The following is a 9,193-nucleotide window of genomic DNA, read 5'->3' on the forward strand; positions in this document are numbered from 1 at the left end:
AAAAAAAATAGAATAATCTTTCATATTCTTCATACTTGAATTTATATAAGTACAACCAGAGATACAACAATATTCACTGAATGCACAACATATTAAAATCGTTTCGTCTTTATGATTTGTGATGATTTATAAGGATAATCAATGAGGAATAATTACAACCTGGATTCACCTCATTGGTGCTGATGAAACAAATATAATATTTAAAGAGAGAAGTGTAAAACGCTGCATGCAGGGACACAGTTGAATAATGTACAGCTTGAATCAGTAAAGCAGATCATGGTGAAATCTGTGCATTAGCATTAGCTCGGGGTGCGAGTAAAGAGAGGCTATGAAAATACATTAGAAATAAGGTCATGCCTCACGCAGGATCTCCTGTGTGTTCAGCCTCCTGGGTGAATGTGTGATTAGCCTAATCCCAGTAGTCACAGCTCTGCTCCCCTGATGTGGATGGAAAGATTCAGATGGTGATACGCTGCCACTGAGAGAAGCCATGTCAGAGCTGCTGGCGGAGAAAAAAAAAAAAACTTTCCCCTGCTCCTGTCCTCCACAGCAGAGACAACTGCAGGATGCTCTCATTCCAATATGCTACAAATAAATGAGAAAAAGATCAGTCAATCACAGCTGCTGATTTCTTTGTCAGTAAACGACAGGGAGTGATTTGAATTTTGTAAAAAGACAAATCTCAAAATGTCCCCTTATGATTTGTGTTGTTAAAATAATTACATTTATCCCTGTATCCCTACAATTGGCATCTGATTGGCCTTTAAAACCCACATTAGCTTCTAGTATAGAAAGCAGAATTTGAATGTGAAATTCCTGTTTTATATGCACATTGTCTAGATGCTGCCGCTCTGATCGCTCCTCTCCACACCAGGCAACGTATCGAGGCCGGGCACCAAACATTGAAATTTCTTGAATTGTCTTTTTTTCCCACATCCTCTCAGTCTCTTCCACTTTAACATGAAGCTTTTTGGCTCTTCAATCTGCATTGGTGACATCACTGCTACCGCAGGGGAGCCTCTCCTCTTTCTTCTTATTGGATAATCTGGAAGCAAATAGCAGAGAAACATTCGCTTGCATGGTAATAAATAGAATATGCCAATCAAATTAAGAGTGGCGTGTCAGTTTGGACAGTGAAGGAAGTGATCCGCTGAAGGTGCAGCGCGGCGGCCGGTCATACCTCATTTTATAGGTCAGTGGGCTCATTTAGAGGAAGCTTCAGATGGCCTGTGTGGAGGAAAAGAAACCTGGCTGTAAACATTCAACTATGAACGCAGTTTGGTGAAGAAGGCTGCTCCGTGTTAATGGATAAACACATATTGTTTTTTCAGTTAAATTGTAATAGTTTTTTCGCATAAAAATGTAAAACACACAGTTGCTGGTGAACTATGTGTTGGATCATTTATTTTGTCACCCCAAGGGGTCGCAAGATAAACCTGAGGGTCACAAGAGTATTATAAAAAATATAATGTCAATTTAATTCACATCGCCCATAATCACAAATCCCAAGTTTCCCTCAAAGGGCTCTACAGTTTGTACAGCGACTCTTTCACACATCTATGCTTGAGACGTAAGGAATGTTTGTTTTGCACTGGATTGTTTTTCCTTTACAATCCGAGTATATATATATATATATATATATTGGTTTGGCGTATTTGAAGCTATTGTTCTGCACTTAATGGATTTCACCTATTTGAAGTTAATGTACTTGCAAGATTCTTGCTGTTCAGAGTTGTATCTCCAGGATTGTTTGTACTTATTGTAAGTCGCTTTGGACAAAAGCGTCAGCTAAATGAACTGTAATGTAAAGTAATATAGTGTAATGTAATGAGTATATTTTGTCAATGTGAATACTTTGCTACATTTTTTAAATAGCACAGAGGCATCTCAGTCCGCCTGTGTAATTTCACACCACCTCTGAATGTTGCGTTCAGTCTCAGCACATCAAATAACAAGAATTAAAAACCTTGTTGAATGTTTGAAATAAAATTGCAAAATGTCACAATTGATTTATTCTTTTAACTTTGGAGTTTTGTCTATGAAGACTTTTTTAAATCTGAATGCGGTTTCAAAGCTGTCACATATGTAATCTTTATATCTGCACATTTATTAGAGATACAATGTTTCCTTTGTGGCATTTTCACATGTAATAAAAAAAATAAAATCTTAAATTTCAAAACAAAAGACAATCGGTATCATGTGGAATATTGTATAAAGGAACATATTAGCTGTGAACTTGTGAGCGAGTGATACGGTGTTGGAGAAGTGCAGTTTAAGAGTTTTGCCGCAGGGCTGAACGTTAGTCGCCACTCCTTAGCAATAAAGACAAACTCTCACTTCTTCACTCGAGTCACTTTCATCTCTGCAGCAATTAGATTATGTAATCAGTGGGCTTAGCGAGAGGAGGGATGCCTCGTCCATTCACTGGAAACAAGTCGACCCCACCGTGGACACGGCAGCTCTGCAGATCAAAAGCTAGCTGCTAATGAGACAGCGAGGAGAGAGGAAGCAGAGAGAATATCTCCTCTGTGTTCAGCAGTGACTTAGAAAGGCCTTCTTTGCACCTGCCAGGCACTTTGTGTGTTTCTATTATCTGTCACTGGTGAATGGATGACGCCACCAAGGCTTATTTATATGAATATGACAGCATATCTAAAGACAATGCCATCTGTCAAACAATAATTGAAGAACTGCCTCCTCAAACAAGAAGAGATTCCCTCCTAAATCCTTTGAACCGCTTCTTTATGAACCCGGCAGCCAAACAAACACTGATTTTTAGATTTTTATGACATCAGCAAAACGAAGTTAATTATTCGGAATAGAGGAGCTTTTTCATTTTTGGTGCTTCTGCCGAGACATTGATGGCGGAGAAGAGATGATACATGGTGCATCTCGGCGAACGTGATCCTCGCCGGGGACGTATGATGACTAATCTCTAGACTCCAACTGGCGTTGGCTCATTAGAAATGCGTTAAGCTCACCGGTTTGGTTTACTCCTTCAAAGGCAGGGGAGGAGGTTGTGTTGTTGCTCCGAGGCACGAGAAAAAAGCAGGAGTGACAGATGAGTTGTGGAACGTGGATGGAAGGAGACAGGCAGCAAAATGGAAAGGGAGGATCTGTAGTCCGGCTATTTTAATGGAGAACAGAGAAATTATTCTTCAGACTGACACTTCAAGTTGCTTTGTTAATTTATCTGAGCGGCTCAGACAAGTAGACACGAACAGAAACATTCCTCCGGAGAAGAGCAACGACACTTTGGTGAAGGTGCGAACGTACAACACAAATCTGCAGATCTCAATAAAACTAATTTTTTAAGTCCTACTGTAATTAAAGTGCATCAGCATACATGCAGTATCTGCTCTGTGGAACAAATGAATTTGCATCAAACAGTAACCGTCTTCACTGTGTTATTGGCTGTCAGTGACAGGGACTAACAAGAAAACAACTCAAACCAAAAGAGCCACTCACCCTGATCGACAAGCTACGCTAGCTTTGAGCTAACGAAGCTCATCACCGAGCATGTCCTGCTCCTTTGTTTCTTTTCTTTGTTTCTTTTGTTCACTAAGACAACAATCAGCCCGGGAAAACGTCTCATTGATGTCATTTTGCAGTCTAACAACAGTCAGCTGTGGCACACAGCTTATAAAAACATAATAATATGGATATTTAATCATGACTATTTCCTGTTAGGAAGAAATACTTGATCTGTTTAAGACCAGGTTTATAGTGGCGGCGTACAGAGCCTGTGGAAGCTTTCATGAAAGGTCACACTGACGTAACATGACCAGCTCTCTGTGCTCGTCTGTTCAGCTACAGGTACGTGGGCCCCACAGACTCTGACTGTGAAAAGAGATGAGCTTTGTGATGTCAGATGGACCTCGAGTAAAACAAAAGCCAAATTGACCCCACACCTGTACAGGCAGCCACGAGGAGACGTATCCTGCAGCACACTCGACACAGTGTGGAGCCGAGCGGCTCTCCTCCTGCTCAGATGACACTCTGTACAGACCTTAAAGGAGCAGGCAGTCATCAGCTTCAAACAAATAAGAAGACAAGAGGAGGCAGGGAGACAAGAAACATGGCGGCGCGTGTGAACCCGGGTTCTGCCGACCTTTCATCAACGCGAGCATATTCAGCAGGGACGGTGCCTTTCATAAGTGACACCTTCTGCTATCATAGCGGGGGCTGCGGCACGTTTGAACGCCTCTTTTCTGATGGCAAGAGAGGGAGAGAGGAAGCTCTCGCTGGGCTGCAGTTACGGGGATACGTGTGTTCGGAGGTGAGGAAGGTAGAGCGGAGATGTGCCCACATTGTGGCAAAACTTCCTCCTTTGTTTACGGGGAGGTAATTGGGACTCTAAGTCTGCCAAGCGTCCCATTTTGTCTCTCTGTCATTCTCTCAGAGCGACTCTGGCAGCTGTGACACGTCATGGCCGCCTCTCACCCCGATGGTTTCCTCTCTCTCTCATGATTTCCTGTTTCCTGTGCGGCTCCCTGCCTCGCCCGCCCACCGCGCCCGTGGCCTGGCAGTGTCGGAGGCGTGGCCACCAGAGGGGAGACGGTTGAAGCGAGCAGGAAGATGCTGACAGGAAGGATGGCAGGCTGCCCCCCCCACACCTTCATCCCCTCCTCTTCCTCACTTCAGCTGCACAGACAGAGAGTGAAAAGAGAAAGTAGTGCACGTTTCCTACTTTCACTCTCACTTTGTGTGTTTCTATCAAACTTTACTGCCGATTTGAACTATTCACGAATGATTGTAAAAACTAATCCAACAAAAAAAAAGAATATAATCGTTTTCTTGTACTTTTATTAAAAACTGAATCCAGAAAAGTTTTCAACTCTGACTACAATCAAAAAGAGTCCCAGAACTTTCATTGAGTGTAATTGCTCAAATTGCTTTAAGATAAGTATCGATTTTCATTAGAATGAAGGAATTCTGCATTTAAAAACACATTAAAAATGCACAATAAAAAACAAAGGTAGCAGCAGATGTCGGCTGTTTTGGGTGTACATTCATCATACTGTAGTTACCTATGGAAGAATGCTTTTAACACACAATATAATTATCATCATACATCTGAATCCTCAATTGATTTAAATCACTTAAAAGAAAACTTCCTCGACAGGCGACAATTGACTCCAGCTGTGTGACGCTGCTCTGCGTGTATGGAACTCCAGAGGGACGTGTGAGGAAACTATGACGGATAAAGTCACAAACAGAAATATGAAAACACACTGAACGTCCACTCGACTGTTGTGTGTGTGTGTGTGTGTGTGGGTTTGGAGGTTGAGCCCCCCAATTAACATCGCTGTAAACAAGGCTAACAAAGGCCGGATTAGAATAACGTGCGTCTGAGTCGAGGAAGTCACCAATTATTTGGGCATCGAGCGTTCGCAGCGAGCGTCTTCATATTTAGCATCACAAGAGTTGAATGCAACTCCTGCCTGCAGCGCACACACACACAGACACGCACACGCACGCGCACACGCACACACACACACACACACACACACACACACACCACTGCTGCTGATAATCCCAGCAGCCTTTAATAATTTATCAAGTGTGGGTTTTCCTTAAAATAAATGACTTTGTTTTCAATTGATGCTTTCACTTATCATATGTGAATAATGAGAGGAATAAATAAAGAAACAACTTCAATAACAACGAAACAGAAAGAAGGAAAAACAATAGAATCATTTTCATCAAAAACAACAATCATTTTATACTTTTTTGTGGAGAAAATGAAAACATTATTTACCAAGAGAAAATATAATCTTAAGAGTGTCAGAGAAGTAGATAATATGAATGTGTAAAGAAATCAAGAAATCTAGAAAACCAGGAAGCACAGCACCCACACTCTCTCACACACACACACACTCGCACACACACACTCGCACACACACAGTTTTATGGCTCTCTTCTTCAGTTATGTCTGCAGCTGATTGATTTAATTAGTTTAACATACATGTGCATAATTAATGCCAAAATATCAACAGTTCTAAATATATCTCAACACATCTTGAGCGCACAATTATTTTCCAGGCCCCTGAAATAAATCACATAATACCAGCATGCTAAAAAAGAAAAGCACAATATTTCTTGATATACTTGAAAACACTGCATTAAATATTAATAATTTACAGCAACACTTCTGAGGAAAATACAATATTTACATTGCATGTATGTTTTGAGGATAGGGTTTTATTCTTAAATAATAAATAATATAATATTTAATTTGTATAATGCAATAAAGAAATCAACACTGATCACAGCAGAAGACACTCAATAAATAATCTAATTATACGGAATCCATTTGACCCAGTATTCAACCTGCTGTCGTTGGAATGTAAAAGCAGTTTGTTGCAAAGTGTTTTCTTCTCATGTTTGCTGCAGACTGCAGGTCAGTCGGCATGCACAACCTCAAAACAACCCGTGAAGTCTCCATGCAGCGCCTCGCACCCAGCTCTCACCCTTTCTCACCTCTTCTTCTTCCTCTACATTCTTTCTGTATTTAATGCTGCACAGCATCTCCCTAATTGATGGTATCTTCCCAAATCACCAGGGTGCTATAGGCATGCACAGTCAATTGTTAATTCAAGAAAAAAAGTATCAAACAACAGCGATCTGTGTCTGAGGCAAAATAAAATCCAATTCATCAGAGAACGTAGAATCAGGAAAGCTGTCAGTCAGTCAGACAGCTTTGGGTTTTAGTTTTTTTTTTTTTGTAAAACACAAATAAGACAACATGCACTTAGGAACTTAACCTCCTTTCCTGACTCCCCCCTATCCTTGCCCAAAAATCAGAGAGAATTCAGCCGGGCGCCTTTTGTGGTGAGGATAAGCACCGTGGTTAAGGTTTTGCTGATTTTCATGTAATGACTGGCAGCCGTAACACCTGGCACTGTGAAATCTAGAAATTAGCACACTCCGGGGAAACAAATTGCTTTGTTGATGCAGAACGTTATAGAGAGGGGAAAGACAACATCAGTATGACATTGGCTGTGGATGCACTTATATGCATGTTTTATTTTTCATAACTTTTTCAGTCAAACTGAAAAATCATAGCGTGATCTCTTCCATGTGCATGCAACTGTTTGATGCTGACCAACAGAAACTAGTGTTTATGAATGGTACAAAGACCTTGTGTTGATCTGTAGAATAATTGGATTGTATAATAATATTTTTTTTATTTCAGTAGTAAATCAGCCATAACTGCCGGCTTTTGGAGGATTGATCGATGACTTGATGTATCTGCAAAATGTCAACTTTTCATAAAGTAAATGAAAAAATTAAACTTCTCCTCAAAGGAACAGTAGCTTTGTTTCCAACATGCTGTCAAAGCTCAAAGTATTCTTTACACTTTCTCCTTTATTGCTTATATAAAGTCTGTCAAATTTAAATATGAACAGTTTAAAGATACCGCAATCAATTTGTAGATTTGTTAAATTATAGATTTTAAAATCTCTGGAAAGTAAGCAAGTACTGTAGTTACATACACATGTTATTTCTTCTGACACAGTTATTACTTTACAAGTGAAGGTTGTACATTGTGTATATGATGAGATTATAAAACAAGATTAAACTACAGGATGAGCTAACATGAGCTCCTTGGCCAACCACAACAGTATATTGCTACTTGCATATTAATGCATCATTTAATTTTTAGATTTTAATTTCCTTTGATTCAATTTGTCAATAACATATACTTTTACCGATACAGATCTTTTACTTGTATACTGACAAGTACAACTTGAATACTTACAGATAAAAGTACATGTTTTGGTTTTGGGACTTGTATTTAAACATCAGAAAACACCCTGCCCTAAAATTAGGACCTAAACATCTTTAAAAAAATTATTCAGAGCAAACAAATGTTTGCAGAGTACACACGTGTTGGTGCAAAAGTTAGTAAATCTACCAATGTCTTTGCCCCTTCTTTAGTGACGTCCGATGCAGGGAGCCGAGCCGCGCCTCCCTGAAGTCCTTTCCCTTCCATACCGAGCAGCGACCGAGGCACATTTTGGCAGAGGATAGAGATCTCTGCCTCTCCGCTGAGGCATCTTCTTATCCTGTCAATCAGCAGCCCGCCTCCACCCCGGCTCTGCGCGGGGCTGAGCAGCTTGTCGGAGATGCAGGGTGATGATGAGAACTCTTCGCAGCTTAGCAGGGTTTCCTCCTCATCAAGCTCAGAACAAAGGGGGGCCCGGTCCGCTCGGCTGCTCTAAATACAGCCTGCAACATGCCCCAACCAACTGCTTACACGCTCTGCTTTTATGCTTATGTGCAGACGTGAAAATAGAAGTGTAGATGGTGGAGTCGGTATATCACAGGGTGAAAGCGGGATGTTGAACTTCAGCCATCACAGGAAGGAGTTTAGTTGTGTTCCATGTTGGATGAAGTGATTTGTAAAGGGATATATAAGTCACACTCAATACTACTACTGATTTGAAGCACATTTTGAGTATTTAGCGTGTTTACACTGCAACAGTGACAGCTCAAAGATCTAAACTCACTTTGCTTGATTTGTGAGTGTGCTATGATGGACACTGAGGAGCTGTCCAAACTTGAAAAGCTCATAAAAAAGTATTAAATTAGTGGAAAAACGTTTAGTTTCTAATTATCTCCCATTTCCATATAGCAGTGTACAGTGTGCACTATGTAGTAAATTGTTTTTTTCACAATTCAGCATACTTCACTTAGTTTAACACAAAGTTATGGACTTGGAAAAACATTTTGACTCTTGAACGTATAACACAAAAAACACATTACAAACAATATGTGGAATAAGAAAAGTTTATGTGTTGAAATGTTTTGTTTCAAAGACCGTCAACAAGGAGAAGTGTAACAGCCCCCTATAAAGGGAGGGGTAACAAGCAGGGGACCAATGCAGATTGATCCTTGGACAAACAGGCAGGTAAAATACAATGATGCAATATAACATATCAAGCTCACAGAAGGCAGACAGAACTAATTGTAATATATGTAAATACTGTATTCAAATATAGGAGGGAATAAACACAAAAGCCAATGTACAATGAACTATGCAAGAATTTGATATGATCTTGAGTTTTTATGGCTGAAGGCATTCACTGTTGTTTCTGTCATGAATACTTTCACACAGAATGTGAATATTACACTGCAAATAATAATTAAAATGTGCACCACAGTGGAGCTCAGGACTGAAACAACA

General features: G+C 40.2%; 1 long non-coding RNA gene across 1 annotated transcript; it reads right to left on the reverse strand.

Annotated features, from left to right (window-relative positions):
* Nucleotides 1–1,199: 1,199 nt before the first annotated feature.
* On the reverse strand, nucleotides 1,200–3,993 carry LOC115027726 (uncharacterized). The gene is made up of 3 exons (XR_003834394.1): nucleotides 3,912–3,993; nucleotides 2,982–3,127; nucleotides 1,200–1,227 (listed from the first exon to the last, which is right to left on the reverse strand). It is a non-coding gene; the product is annotated as an uncharacterized LOC115027726 (long non-coding RNA).
* Nucleotides 3,994–9,193: the final 5,200 nt, after the last annotated feature.

This window comes from Cottoperca gobio, chromosome 22 (genome assembly GCF_900634415.1).
Source record: "Cottoperca gobio chromosome 22, fCotGob3.1, whole genome shotgun sequence".
NCBI lineage: Eukaryota > Metazoa > Chordata > Actinopteri > Perciformes > Bovichtidae > Cottoperca > Cottoperca gobio.